The sequence below is a fragment of the Sphaerodactylus townsendi genome, linkage group LG02, assembly GCF_021028975.2.
Source record: "Sphaerodactylus townsendi isolate TG3544 linkage group LG02, MPM_Stown_v2.3, whole genome shotgun sequence".
In the NCBI taxonomy this organism is placed as follows: domain Eukaryota; kingdom Metazoa; phylum Chordata; class Lepidosauria; order Squamata; family Sphaerodactylidae; genus Sphaerodactylus; species Sphaerodactylus townsendi.
Window position 1 is genome coordinate 46,005,881 of NC_059426.1, and position 16,429 is coordinate 46,022,309.

Below are 16,429 nucleotides of genomic sequence, written 5' to 3' on the forward strand. Positions count from 1 at the left end.
ACATTTAAATTTCAGCATCTTGAATTATTTAGCTGCACACAGCGAGAAAGCAAATATCGGTTTTTCTATCATGTACTGAATTGAACTCTTAGATCAGAATATTGTTCTTGAAAAATGAAAAAAAAAGTTTCCCATTCCCGTTTATGGTGTCTCACTGCTCTTACTTTGGTATTGTCCAGCAACTAAGAAGAGGTTCTTGCTGGCTAATAGTTAAATGCATCACAGTCCTCCTTTTCAAACAGGCATTATTGGGCTGTGGAACACAAAGGAGAACATGGGGGAGTATTTTAAACTAGGATGGTAGGGGGGACAGATTCTTGACACACACCCTTGTATTGTTTTGCAACTGTGAAATCTGCAGGCTCAAACACAGGATATCATTCCAAGTCTGGCAGAGCAGTAATAACAGTGTGTGTGCTGTTACGTGATGATTCTAACTCTCTTGGGGACTGCTCACTAGGGAGTCCTGCACTTTGGCTGCCATAAAGTCTCTTCAAAAGGCAGCCTCGAGGATGGACAAATATGAGAGCCTCTTTGGATCCAGAGTGTTCGAGGCTGTATGCCTTGTGACCATGTCACCCCATAGTAGCCACGGGAAAAGCCGAGCTCCTGCTGACGTCCAGTAGTACCATGCCATTCCAACTGAGTTGGGTGCATGCTTTGCCAGGGGCTAAGCATAGCCAGGATTTGGCTCTTGGCAGGCCACCGCTCGATAACATTGGATCGTTATTGAGCCAAAAACTGCAAGTAGGATGATTTCATGCTGTGGAGTCATGGGCATCCAGCATGGACTGAAGCAGACTGAAATATTCACAGGCTAGCACTGAATTCTGGTAGCCCCAGTTTCAATTTCAGTTTGTGCTTGTGGAAGTTTAACTCTTGAAGTGTTCAGTCTTCTGGCGTAGCCTAATTGTATTGTTGTAGCCTGTAGTACAGGGAGTTGCTAGCACCTTTCTCTCCTGATGCCGCCTCAGCATCTGTTGCTGGCATCTGCAGAGGATCTTCAGAGATGCCAGCCAGAGATGCAGGTGAAACGTCAGGATAGAATGCTGCTAGAACACGGCCATACAGGCTAGAAACCACACAGCACCCCAGTGATTCCGGCCATGAAATATCTGTCCTCTGATTACTATCTTTCCTGGAATGCTCTGGGTGACAGAGGGAACTACAGAAAGGAGATTGGAGGATGAGGGGAAAGCAACACAGGGAGCTATTGCACAAGGCTTCTCTTTTGATTTGTGTATGCTGAACTTAGTGTTACCACTTTAGAGTTCTCCTGGCTTAACTGCCCCCAAGTGGCTTGCCTTCTTATACCTATTTCTTGACAACTCCTCATTTCTAAGAGCTTTTTTTCTTGCTAGAGTAAATACTAACCTTTCTATGGTTATGAAAGGTAGATACATAAACTTACTATGCTTGGAAAGGGCCTGCCCAAGTTCTTCTGGTTCTATTCAGGTGCTCCTGGAATATTGGTTTTTCTAGGAGGATCTGAGATCAAGTTATATTTTTCATCTTCTAACAGATTGGCACATCTCTGCGTCTGAGTTAATACCCTATTTATTATGTGAAAGTGATCCTTAGGGTACATGGCCCGTGGCAAAACTTATCTCAGTCCTTATATTCTTTCTTTATTTGTTTGTTTGTTTGTTTGATTTTAAACCGCCCATCCCCAAAGGGCTCTGGGCGGTGTACAGCAGGCCAGCAACAACATTACACACAGGAGGCCAAGAACAACATTATACACAATAAATAAGTTAAGTTAAATTAAAAACAATTTACAGAATCTATAAAACCATAAAAACATAGCAGCAACAGTACTGTGTGGTGCCCGATCCCAAGGCCGGGAGGGGACAGTAGTGCTAATTAGATGTTATATTGGGCATGCCAGTGATGGAGTAGCAGGCAACACAGGGGCATCCTGGAGGGGGAATCCATGGCTGGCCTCAACAAAGGCATGGTGGAACAAAACTGTTTTACAGGCCCTGCGGAATTCACCAAGATCCTGCAGGGCCCACACCTCTGATGGAAGAGTTATGGCCTCTACCCGGCCGTAAAAGCCCTGGCCGGGTAGAGGCCAGCCGCATCATGGAGGAGTCAAGGACCACCAGCAAATTGGCCTCTGCCGATCGCAGAGGCCTACACGGGACATATGGGGTGAGATGGTCACAAAGGTATGAGGGTCCCAAGCCACGAAGGGCCTTAAAGGTTAGCACCAACACCTTGAAGGTGTCCTGGAATTCCACTGGAAGCCAGTGTAGGTGGCGCAGCACGGGGGTGATATGCTCTCTGAATGAACCACCCACCAGCAGCTGTGCCGCCGCATTCTGGACCAGTTTCAGTTTCTGGATCAGTTAAACAATAGATTTAGAATTATGCTGCTCAAGATTTATGAATTAAGGTGCTTCTAAGGGAGAAAGAAAAGGAATTGCAACTGATCTCCATAGACTACAGAGATTCATTTCCCTGAAAAAAAAACACAAAGAAGTTTTGGAGGGCAGGATAATATCTCCACTGAGCTCCCCCTCCTTCCCCTAAACCAGTGGTGGCGAATCCTTGTCTTGGCTCTACTCCAGGGATTATTACCAGCCCGAGTCTCCGCCAGCATGGTCAATTGGCCATGCTGGCAGGGGTTGATGGGAATTGTAGTCCATAACATCTGGAGGGCCAAAGGTTCGCCACCACGGCCCTAAACTCTACTTCCAATTCTTCAGGAATTTCCCAAGCCAGAACTGTCAACCCTGGCTAAAGCTGTGGTATGATTCAGACCGCAGTATGGTGCCAGCAGTTTGAACCAAAAACTGACTTATTCTAGCTTACTCTCTGTGCATCCTCTGGTATTTTGGTTCAGGGCTGTCCAAACTATAGTCCTCCAGATGTTCATGGACTATGATTCCCATCAGCCCCTGCCAACACGACCGATTGGCAGAGTTGATGGAAATCATAGTCCATGAACATCTGGAGGACCATAATTTGGAGACCCTTGGTCTAGTTGCTTGTCTGGTCACCGCAGCCCTGCCTCTGCTCATGGCCATAGGTTGATACTGGAGCTTAAGGAACCAAGAGCCTTCCACCTGATTCTATACATTTCCTAAATCTAGCCTGGCTTCTTGCACTCAGGTACAGACTGGGATGTTCTTTCAATGGACCCACATCTTTGACCAGTTTTCTTGGCAGCTGGATTACTGGGCTGTATATCCCTCTAACGCAGGGGTGGGGAACCTGCGGCTCTCCAGATGTTCAGGAACTACAATTCCCATCAGCCCCTGCTCTAACAGAAGAGTGACACAGCATTCAGTGAATCATGAGTTCAACTTGCATTTGTATGACAAACTAATATGGACTAAAACTTGACCCATTACAAAGGACAGGTCTGTGATCTCCATCACTTCTTCATATTTCTGTAGCTACCCTGAGGTAAAAGGTACGTGCTTCACAAGGCTCTGAGAATCTCTGCAACGAAATGTGCAAATTTTGGAGGGAAACAGAATTCATATCTATTATTGAAGAAAAAAATATAAGAGTTGCCACTTCACATGTGCCAACTCCACAAAGAGCAAGAGGGGAAATCAGCAAAATTCCCTCACTAACACCTTGTTTGGGTCTGAGCATTTTTCTAGAAATGCTGCAAGAACTTTCTACAGAGGGCTTGAGGAATTAAAATGAAGAAAATTCCTCCGGACTGGGTAGCCATTCTTATCGTTTTCTAAGCATCTTTCTTGAGAATTTATATTTACATCTCTGCTCTATAACCTACCCTGAGATTCCATGACATATTGCTACAATAAATGAAAATAGAAAGATGAGTGATAAGTAGGACCTGGTAGACTTCAATGAGCAGAATAGCAAAGACACCAGCGGGGGGCGGGGGGGCACACAGGAGGAGCTCAGCAATGCCAGCACTGGTCAGGTGTGTGGCTCTGGCCATCACATAAAGTCAAGAGATTTCCTGTGTGAAGTAAGGCAAGAGCTTGAAACAAATGCAGGAGGTCACTGTGTCTAGGAGCTTTTCTAGGGCTACAAATGGACACTGCAGGGAACAGAGGAAGAGCCAAGCTTCAGATTGCACAGTGACCTGAAAGGCATAATTTCATTTTGGGGTCAGTGCTGATTAGAATTTGCTGCCTGTTCATCTTCAGGGGGTAAATTTGTTGTTTTGGGTATAATGTAAAGAGATTTCTATAACAACTCACCAGTTTCTATAACAACTCACCAGGTTTGTCTTGAGAGAAGGTTCTTGAAAAAAGAAACACAGCCCAGCTTTATGCATATGTACAAAGTATACTCTAGTAACATTTGTGGGGCTTATTGCAAGTGGAGTGTGAACTGGATTGCAGTGTTAACTCCCTCACGCACATGCACACACAAACACACACACTGTTCTCTCAGAAATGGGCATGATCTGATTAATGTTTCCCCAAGATTTGGGGGTGGTGTTTTGCTTCAAGTAGCAGTACAGGTGTGGTATCTCGATCCTCTCCTTGCAGGCTTTGCCCGCCTCGTGTAAATTGAATACAGAAGCTGCCTTCCACTGAGTGAGGCCTGGGTCTCTCAGGGTCAGTATTGTTTAAGTCAACTGGCACCAATCCTCCAGTGTCTCAGGGTCTTTCACATCATCGTCTACTTATATATTTTAACAGGAGATGCCAGGGAGTGAATCTGGGGGCTTTTAATTTTAAAAAAGGCAGATGTACCACTGAGGCACAGCTCTCCCGCAAAGTACCCCTTCCTTGCAAGCTGTTTTTTTTTTAACCACGCAGAAGAAAAGTATGGATGCAATTTGCATTGGATGCACAACAGGCTAGGTGAAGGTCCTTAACCTTTCTTTGTTGGATTTTCCAGGCAGTCCTGTTGGAGCCCTTGCCAATTTGGCTCATGTTTTGTTTGCCAGGTACAAGCAAGAAACTGATCATTCATTGGGCTGCTTAGATGCATCTGAACAAATTAGTATGACTATAGTGCTTTTCTCGTATGATTTCCCAGCTGCTCTTCATATCTTTTCTCGTGGTTTGAACTTTTCTTCATACTTGAGACTAAAGGAACCCCAAACAATTTTCCCCCAATTCTCCTTTTCCTAAATCTGTCTTGTCTTTGTTCCAGAGGTGGGATCCAGCAGGTTCTCACAGGTTCCCGAGAGTAGGTTACTAATTATTTGTGTGTGCCGAGAGGGGGTTACTAATTGGTGATTTTGCCATGTGATTTTTGCCTTAGTTACGCCCCTCCTCTGCTCCTCAGCAGTAGCGCGCAGAACTTGAAGCAGTCTAGCAGGTGCACTGCGTGCATGGCAGCCTGCGCCTGCGTGCATTCATTTCCCGCCCAAGGACCGGCGCAGCAGCTGCATCCTTGCCACAGCCCCATCCAGGAATACCACGCCCCCAGAATGCCTGGCCACGCCCCCATCGTGCCCAGCCCAGTCCCCTTGGCGCTATGCCACTGTTTGAATCCCACCACCATGGGGACCTGTTACTAAAATTTTTGGATCCCACCACTGCTTTGTTCCCATTCTTCAGCATTCCCTTCAAAAACCTTGTAATTATGTACAGGTACAATCTAGCCTTTCCATTTTATATGAATACACTTGACATGGCTTGGGTGTACACCTAGAAACAAAACGTGTTGAGTGCTCTGCCCTGTGGTCTTCAGTGCCTAACACATCATTTGGAAATTGTTTCTTAACAAAATAAAGTTGTGTTTTAGTATTCTTCTCTAGAATTTATTTTTCCCTAATTAGACTTACTGATTTCCACATCTTCATATGAAAATCTAAGCATTGGGGAAGTGTTTCTTGTTAAAGTGTTCAGAAAACCTGCTCTCAACCCCTTAAGATTTATGCTGTGATTGCTGACACATTGCACATAGCTCAATTCTTTAGAAAAACTATTTTTTTAAAAAAAACCTTTTGCGTAGTGTTGGTGGATTGTAGCTATGAAAAGACCTGTCTAGCGTGCAATAGAATGAACAGTCCTGGCAGCAGGCGTATGCAATATGATCCCATTGTAATACTGTTTGATGCAGGAGTATGTTTGATCAGTTACCAGTGATGAATATCATATCACATCAAACAATATGATACAGTCTCATTGTATGGAATTATGGCTGCTGTCAATCAGGCAGTGTTCTGTTCCTTTAAGTGCCATCTTTGGGGAATGGAATAAAATGATAGCTACAAATACATTAATAAATAAGCTGTTGCATGAATTCCGTAAAGACCTGTTGAGATTTTGTTGTCCTTTTCTTTCCGTGTTTTTCCCTTCCTTATTTTAAAAATGCCCATTCAAAATGGGCAACAGCCCATGAGGTTTGTATGACTGATAAGGGAGAAGACCTTTCCATCTTAATTTCAAGAGCCAGCCATATGTCACGCTAATAGATAACCTTGTTATAATATTTTTTTATTTTGAGCAACAGTCAATATAAATCCATTTACGTTGTTTATGATATAGATTCTCAGCATTGTGTTTGCTGTTGGAAATAAATTAGGAAATATATTAATATATACTTGTGAGGGACCTGCAAGGATTTGCAGGGGTCATTTCATTCCCCACCCCCTCTGTTATTTCCTAATTCTCTTCCTCTCTCCCCTAGCCTCTTTTCCTTTCCTGCTTCCTTCTTTCCTTTCACCCATCAGCCAATCTACCTTTATTGCCCCCCTCCCACCTTCAGTTTGCTTTCCTTGCTTCCCCCCAGCAGCCTCTACCCAGGAAAACTATGGCCCAGTTTTGTGCTGGGCTGGGATGCCAGTAGAGAACCCCAAAGTACATGGGGGTACCCAGTAGTGGGATTCAAATAATTTAAAAATCGGTTCCAGTGGTGGGATTCAAATAATTTAACAACTGGTTGTTTACAAGCACCATTTTAACAACCAGTTCTGCCGAAGTGGTGCGAACCTGCTGAATCCCACCACTGGGGGTACCTCTCCAGATTTAAGTATCCACAGATGGGGACATTTTGAGACTGAGATATTTTGATGATAGCTAGTCGTCTGGCTTACAATATAAGAGTTCAAACAGAAACACATGAATACAGTGGTGACCTTACTATGGAAGGGCACTCTTAAAATGTATTTTTTCTGATTTGTAGACGAAACCAGGATTAGCCAGCAGTGTTCCTTGTGTCCTCCGTGAAGTTGCTCCTCCCATCCTGCTCAGAACAATTTTTAAAATTCAATGATTACCAGGGGGGTGGGGTTGGAAAAAGCTATTATTTCCCCTCCCACACTTAAGCAAATAGCCAGTCTGGAGCATGATAATAGCACTAAACTGGAAGCTGCTTATATATCATTATAGGAATGGGTGTGGGGACCAAACCTCACCCCACAAGAAGAAGAAAAATCCTTCACACATGCTTCTCTTGGAAAGTATGCCTCTACACAATCTGAAACAAAGGGCCTATTCTAACAGCTCTTTCACCCATGCTGAATAATGTACTTTCAAGCACTTTGCAGGTGGATTTTACTCTGTGAAGTGGCAAAATCCACTTGCAAACAGCCATTAAAGTGCATTTGATGTGCATTGTGGAGCAGCAGTAGCGTAGGAGGTTAAGAGCTCGTGTATCTAATCTGGAGGAACCGGGTTTGATTCCCAGCTCTGCCGCCTGAGCTGTGGAGGCTTCTCTGGGGAATTCAGATTAGCCTGTACACTCCCACACACGCCAGCTGGGTGACCTTGGGCTAGTCACAGCTCTACGGAGCTCTCTCAACCCCACCTACCTCACAGGGTGTTTGTTGTGAGAGGGGAACGGCAAGGAGATTGTAAGCCCCTTTGAGTCTCCTACAGGAGAGAAAGGGGGGATATAAATCCAAACTCTTCTTCTTCTTCTTCATTAGAAGTGTGTTATTTAGTATGTTGTAAGTGCCCTAAGTTTTGTGCGCCCTGCCCCTACTGAGCATGCTACCTTTTGAATGTTCTCATCCTGCTTCACCCACTTCTCCATCTCCACACATACACTGTTGGCTTAAATATGCTTGCTATAGCATGTCTCAGACTAAAAACATATCCCAGAAGCCACTGAGATATTGTATGGGCTTTTGTGGACAGCTCTCATTGGCTGTAAATGTGTGTATGAGAGTGTGACAGAGACAGAACCATAGTTCACTTTCTCCTCTTAGAGTGTATCCCATCAGGAAAATACAAAGTCATCTTGGGAATCCCTGAGAGACTTCTGCGGACTCCCATTTCCTGGTGGGAACAGATGGATCAAGTATCTGTAGGTAGGAAATGGACCTTTTGTGAGGCTGTGAATCCAGCAAATGTTTGATGATTGGTAGTGACCCTACTAAAACATATAGTAAGAAGAAAATTATACTGTTGTTGGAAAATCTCTTTCCTTGGTTAAAAGTCCTTTCCTCTTGAGATCCTTATACCTGCAACGGCTTAAGGAATATTTACCTAAGTGTTTATTCCTGCTTGAATAATTACACTCAGCCTAATTTAATAGTTTTATCTGGATGTTTGTGTTAATCCTTTTGCATTTTGCACTATTAGATGATGTTGCTGTTAAATGTTGGTTGCTTTTAGGAGAAAGCAGAGGCAATTCGCTTTGGAGATACAAATAAGGCTTTAATGATCCCTGATTTGTAAAGCTGTTGTACTCATAGCAATTCCAAGACCAGCATTGTTAGGAGGTGAACTGGGAAAGAAATAAAAGTGAATTTGTGCTTCCATTAAGATTGCTTTCAGACATCAAAGTAGCAATAAATCAGACTATGGTTTTCAAGGGAGATCACATGTTATCTGGTAAAATAGCATAGTGATATCTTTTACATCTGCTGATGATTGTTTGGCATCAAGGATATATACAGGTTGTCTCAAAAATGGAAAACAGAAAAAAAACCTTGTGTTATGGGTGTGTGTGTGTGGGGGGGTATTATGGAGTACTGTGATCTGAAGATGTTTGATGTAGGCACAAAGTTTCTTTGCTGGTCCTCAGACAAGAAAGACAGGAGTACCCTAAATGTGGATGCTTCTGAGGGACTCTGTGTTGGTTATTTCAGGTTATCAGCACTGAAGTCTTACTTTATTTAAAGATTAAGTCCATGGCTCATGCCCTTATAGAGCCAATTGTGAAACTAAATCATCGCAAATATGTGAGATGAACGGGCAGAAAAAGAATTTTGTGCAACATTAAATACTGCAAACCTACTATATTAGCAGAGGATTATTATGTTAGCATATATTATTTCTGGGGTCAGCACACCTTCTTGGAGTTCAGCCTGGGAGCAAAAGGAAGATTTGCTGTAGGGAGAGAGACTTGGCAGAAATCCCACTCCCTTTCAGTGACATAAGCGTCCCTCTGCCATTGTGTAGGTGTTTCCTTAATTCATGTATCTCTAATACCAACCAAGAATGTATTTTTTTAATCTGCCACCTGTGAATGTATATCTTGTGGGTATAGTGTGGACCTCACAGTGAACTCACTTGGAAATGTGCTTGGGGTATTGGTATAATTATGCATGGGACAGAGACAGAGTGCTTTTTCCTCCTCTCCTGCAATACTTGAACTCAGGTATACTGAATGAAATTATCCATTTTATTTATCAAATTAATACCCTGCCTGTACTCATCAGGGCCACCAAGGTAGCTAACAGATTTAAACTGTACTTTAAAATACCTCTTAAAAAACATTCATTCCAAATAAGGATGCATTATTTGAATAACTAAAATCATTAAAATATACATATAGTATAATACCCATACATGAAAATAACAATTAAAAACAGAACTGGAAGGAAAGATCACTGAGTGAATTCCAGATGGCAACAGAAGGGAACAGGTGAGCCTCTCTGGGGAGAGAGTTGCAGAATTTTGTGACACACCTAGGAAAGTCCTCTCCTAGTTTGCCATCCCACTTTTTCAGAAGGTGGGGAACTCAAAGCAGAAGCTTGGAATATGTCCATAGCAGTGAGATAAGTCTTTGAGGAAAGAGTAGTCCTTCAGGTATGCTGGTCCCAAGCCATGCAGGGCTTCAATATCAATATCAGTACTTTGTTTTGTGCTTGGAAACAGATTTGACACAAGTGTAGATGGGGCAAGAATGGAGTGATATGGTCCCTATAACTCACTCCAGTCTATAATCTGGGAGCAGAATTCTGCACCCATTGAAATATGCAAACATTTTTCAAGGGCAGCCTCGCATAGAGTGCATTGGAGTAATGTAATCTAGATGAAACAAGAGTATCCACCACAGTGGCAGTTTGTTTGTTTTTGCCCAGGAAACTGCAGCTGGCTGATCAATCAAAACTGGTAAAAGGCAGTCCTGCTCACAGCTGCCAGTTGCTCATCTAGCAGTAGGCCTGGGTCCTAGAGCACCCCCCCCCCCCCATGAACCTATTCCTTCAGAGTGCATCCTCATCCAGAACAAATGACACCTTAAGTTCCAGGTCACACTTTCTGCCCACCAATAGGCTTCAGTTTTGTCAAAAAATCAAACCTCGGTTTATTAGACTTTATCTACTCCAGAACTGCTTCTAGGCACCAGTTCAGGATAGACGAAAGGAAATACTGCTTTACCTAAGGAGTAATTAAACTGTGGACTTTACTACCAGTAGACATAGCAATGGCCACAAGCATAGATGGCTTGGGGTAGGGGGTTAGACAGTCATAGAAGAGAGGTCTATATACAAGGAAGCAAACCAATACTAAGAGGCAGTATCAGAAGAAGACTCCATCACTATGACCTATTTGGTCCTCTGCTTTATGAAAAATAATGTTGGACTAAATAGACCACTAGTCTGATCCACCAGGTTCTACTTTGGTTCTTACAGGCACCAGCCTCAGCCGTTCATTTAAGCTGGGTAAGATATTTTGCTTAGTCTTGCTTTTAGTGTTGCCAGAAAGAGAGACGGGTTTTATTTTGTTAGGATTGGGCAGCATTTTCTGAACCTAGAATTTCTATTTATTTCTGATTCAGGTTTGATCCTACCAATCATGAACTTGATCTTCTTGTGAAGGCAAATCTTTTCCTGCCTTTCTCTTCCCCCAGCAGCACCTTTAAGATCACTGAAGGGGCATGAAGGGAGCCCTGTGACAAACTGTGTTAACTGAAGTAAGGAGTGAGAATCAGCTGACATTGCACTCTTTCACTTGAAAGCTTGGTATGCTATGCTTCCTCAATTCCCCTTTCCATAGTTGGCCCCAGGACTCTCTGGGCCCCAGCATTAGTTTTTCAAGGGCCTTAAGGGGCTAAATGTGGAAAGAGAAATAAGAGAAGACCTTTCTCCATGAGCAATTTTCTGTTTATCGTTTATTGGATACCTACTGTTTTAATAAGATATAATAAAAGAATGAGCATTCCTATACAACGAAGCAAACAGTCAATAATTCCAAGCAAATTAAAACTGTATGTCCAAAGCAAGAATGTGTTTAGCTAGCTCTGGATGGGGATAGGTTGCCACACCCTGTAGGGAGTGAAAGATCCTTCCTGGCATCATCCAGCTGGCCAGCGGAAGTTTTGCTCAACTAGGCCACAGTGTCGCTGGCATGATGATGTCACCTCAAGAAGTGATGTCATTGCAGCAGTGTTGTTTATGGTAACAGCTTCTGCCATAGAATTTTTGCCCAAATACCAGAGCATCTCCCTGTACATTTTCAACATGATGATATCACTTCCAGAAATTACATTGGCACATTGGCACCAGCCTCCCTATGCTGCTGGTAAGTCCCTCCAACCCCTTCTCCTGCTAGTTGCTGGGGAGCCAGGCAACCATAGTTTGGAAATACCTAGAGATTTGGGGTGGGGAGGAGTTTGAGGAAGGTGGAGTTTGGGGAGGGACCTCAGCAAGGTATAGTGCCGTACTCAAAACTTTCAAATCAGTGGGACCTAAAAGGGTTAATTTGTTAATATGATTCAGTGGGACTAATGTACGACTAATTTTCTATGAATTGGGAATTGTTAGGCAGAAATGAATGTTACTAGACAAAAAAAATTCAAAACCATCAATTGGACTTATTTCCTAATGACAATCACAGAGTCGCCTTGTGTTTTGCAGCCTTAAGGTTTCTCCATATCTAGGGTTGCCAGCTCCAGGTTATGAAATACTTGGAGATTTTGTGAGTGGAACCTGAGGAAGGTAGGGTTTGGGAAGCAGAGAGACTTTAGTGGGGCCCACTTTCTGAAATGGCCATTTTCCCCAGATTAACTGATCTCTGTCACCTGGAGATTTATTGCAATCCCAGGAGATTTCCAGTCACTATCTGCAACCCCATCCATATATGTGAGTCTTCAGTACATACGCAAATGCCCAGGCTTGGGCTTTAGAGAGCAATTCTAAGCAGACCTACTTGGAACTGCATTCTATATTCTTCAATGGGGCTGACAACCAAGAAGGTGTTCTTAGGAGTGCAGCAAAAGTCCATATTCAGAACTCAGTGAGTTAAATTTCTGGCAGCTGCTTCCAAGGAAGTCCTTTATCTGGTAATAATCAATATCAAAATTTCAGTCCAGATTTTTTTTAAAAAAAGCAGACTGCACAACTAACACTTTGGCACAAGGTTGGAGGGAGAAAGCTGGGCCAGCTGACTGATGAGCACCCATCGTTTTTAATTAATTGGGTTGAAAAATGTTTTGTGTCAGGCTGACTTTAGGAACTCACTCAGCTGTGATTTTTCAGGATGTGTGTGTGTGTCTCACACACACACATATGCAGGGACAGCCAAGCACCTTTCTGTGCCTAGCCTTTCTTCAGGGACTGGAAAAATATAAAATGTGGAAGAAATACTGGATCAGATATAGAATTCTAATCCATTAGTAGATATTCCGATGAAATTGTGTCGTGTTCCTTTTAGTTGGATAACTGTCATTCTTCAAATTAGACAAGTCAATGAAATTTCCAAGTAAATGGACAATTCCATAGAACTGCTGTTTTGAAGCCACCGAATGAATATAACTATTTTCTCATTTAAATAATTATATCATATTAAAAACATGTAAAAAACTGAGGAGTGTGTGTCTGTAGATTGAGGGCACACTATTATATGGGGGCATCCTTTTTAGCTGCTGTATATGTGTGTGTATGCAAATTACCACACACTCTCCTGCTAGAGAATTTGTAGAATATATCTGGGTTACTCTTTAAAATAAATGAATGTGTCATTCTTCTCTTAATGGAATCAATTCTGATATATTCTTTGTTCATACTATTATGGTCTTCAGTCGAAGGGCTCTCTGTAGTAAGTTTTTTTTTAAGTTACATTACAAAGAGGTTTTAAGATTTCCCAACAGGGTTTTAAAAAAAATTATTTAAACAGTAGCTTTTGATCTCAAACCTGCTGAGGCCTAGTGAAATCCTTACCAATTCTCCAGTTACTCTTCTCTATTGGAATTTGAAAAGATCCACCTGAAGGATTTAACTCACTGTATGGTTTCTGCCATCCTTTTAGATCCTTCTATTCATGTTGACAGTGAGGGGGTCTAGGGCACCCTTTGTGATCTCTTAAGTAGCCTAAGGTGCCCTTTGCATAAGATGTATTCCCGAGGAAATAAAAAAACAGGAGGACACAAACCTATATGCCTTATTTCCTGCTATCTTCACTTAAAGGAGGAGTGCAGGGGGTCTGCTTAACATCCTTTGCTACCTAAATACCTTTTGGACATGGGAGCTCAATAAAAGAACTTTCATTGCATCCATTACCCTACTGTGGTGCATAGCAAATTAGATTTAAAAGGGTACTTTTCCCCTTACAGCTATTTCTATCATTTTCTTTAAATTTTCAATTTAGTGTCTAGTGACAGAATATTCTATAATGTACTTTAGAACTATATAACACCAATTATGCTAACTGTGAACATTATTTCAAAAGAATTAGAGTTCTATTAAGTTATAGACAAACCATTGGGGGAAAGGTCAGGTTAGAATCAGAAAGAGAAGCTTTGTGAAAGTTAATGTTAAAAACTCACCAATATGATTTTCTATTTTTAATCCCTTTTGTAGAAAGAGAACAGCATGGATTTTGTTTCTGAAACTAGATGAGAGTAAACCATGTTACCTTGTTATTTCACATCTACACATTTCTCATTAAGAGCTACTGTTGACTATTACTGGTTGTGCCGAAACATAATTTTTAATTTTGAGTCACTGAGTAGCACAAATGATTACCCTGTAGTTGCTTTGTAGATAAAAGCTCAGTTATCTGAACAGCCTTAAAAGAGTAACATAAACTGAAAATTGTGTTGTGCCTTCCAGGATCCACTAACACAAAAGCTTCAGACTTTGAGGTAGGGGCTGTACATTCAATCGCACACACGCTCACAAATGTTCAGTGCAGAATTAAACCACAGAAAGGAAATGCAAAAGTGAGAAAAATCCACACCCTCTTTGCCTATTGTGATCATCTTAATTTTCCAGTGTGGCACGAGTTAGTAAAAACAGTGGAAGGGTTATGTTATAGGTCCTGTAAACAATTCATTAATCAGACATTGTTTGGAAGTTTCACAAGTGATTAAATAATTGAGAAGTGTTTTATTTCTCAAAAATTTATCTCCAAATTTCTAAATGCATATGCAACCTTATTTGAATATCTGAATATTTTACATGATTACTGGGCAGATAGTATGGCACCTTGTCTGCTGGCCGATGCTTTGCGCTGGGAACACATCACCCCAATTCTGAGGAGTCCACACTGGCTTCTGATGCACTACCAGGCCCAACTCAGTGCTGGTAATAACCTATATAGCCCTAAATGGCTTCAGTTCTGGGAGCTTGAGAGAGTGCATCTGCCCATATATTCCTGCTCAAACTCTGAGATTGGACGGGTTAGGGTTGGAGACAGCCCAAGGAGCTTCCTCAGTAGTGGTCCCTGCACTGTGGAATTCTCTCCTGTTAGAGGCCCAGCAGGTACCTACTCTTCTGAGTTTCGGCACATGGGGAAGACTAACCTCTTCACTTGGGTGTTTGGCTGGATCCCCCTACTGGGATGAGGGGGGTGGACTTCAGTTGTCGTGCCCTGTCCTGAGAGCCAGGAATAAGGAGTTTGAATTTCACTGCATTTAAATTGCATTTACTGCATTTAAAATTTAAAGAAAAAGATAGAAATAACTGTAAGGGGGAAAGTATACTTTTAAATATAATTTGCCAGCCATCACAGTAGGGCAAGTGATGCAATGAAATCCAAACTCCTTACAGTCTCCTTACAGGAGAGAAAGGGGGGTATAAATCCAAACTTCTTCTTCTTCTTCCTCTTCCTCTTCCTCTTCCTCCTCTTCTCCTCCCATCTTTGGATGAGGTTGGGGTGGAGTTTTAGAACTTGAAATGTTCTATGGTTTTAGGATTGGTTTTATAGTGGTAATAAATAGGAGTTTATCATGCTTTTTACTGCAACCCACCCTGGGACTATGGTAAAAAGCAAGAAATAAACTAAAATAACAAAAATAATATTAACAACAACAATAATGTCAGTGTCAGCAAACATACGAGCATTTACTGAATAAGTGATGAGACAGGGAAGAACTGAATTGATAGTCAGAAATGAAAACTGTGGAACAGTCAACATCAAGCAAGGAATTTTCCAAGGTGATTCACTATTGCCCTTACTGTTTGTGCTGCCAGCAGGTAGGGGGTGGAATGCTGTGAGAGCATGAACAGGTCCAGCCCTGCAGGACAACATAGGTGGCAGGCAAAAGCATTGTTAGAAAGTCCAAGGGATCAAGGCAGGTGGTCAGCAAAGGTGTAGTCCAGAGTCACTCTACATGTCGTGGCACAGGAGATCCTAAAAGCAGGCTGGGAGGTCGACCAGACACGCGGTGGGGTTTGAATTGTAATGAAAGTCCAAAAACCAGGTAAAGAACTGGCAGCTGTGACATTAAACAAAAGTTCCTGATCTGGAGCTGGCAACCCTAGTCAGGATTGACTCAAGTCCTCCCTCAAAGGCCAAAGTAAGTCTGGAAAGGCCTCTGCCCTCACCTTGCTTTTCCTGAGAGAACCAAGCCTTGAAAAGCTGTGGTTACCAAGCAACAGCCACTGAGGGAATCAGTTGCTTAAAGCTACAGGCTATCTTTTATCATTTTCAGATTTTTAATAAAACCCTCCCCCTTTTTTTTAGATTTCAGATTTTTATGCAAACTTAGGGTATGACCCAGCTTTGTAGAAGAACCTGTCTTGCCCAGTCCCAGTTACAAGATTTAAATATCCAAAGATTTGGCCAACTTTGCTATTAGAATATAAAATAAACCTCTTCCTCAAATACAAACTATTGATTTAAGTGCAAAAGTATTTACTATACTAATAATGATCCTTTTCTTAAAAAGCAAGTTTTTAAAGCTACCCACTCAGTCAGATGGAAGTGTAGGATTGGGGGGGGGGGGCAAAATTGCTTCAGACTCTCTGTATGACAAGAATGCTCTGTAACCCACTAGTTTGGCTCATGACTCTTGTTTCCTAATTGGATGATCTATTTGTTAATTCAACCCACTGAGACACCACTGCGGTACAAACTGGTAC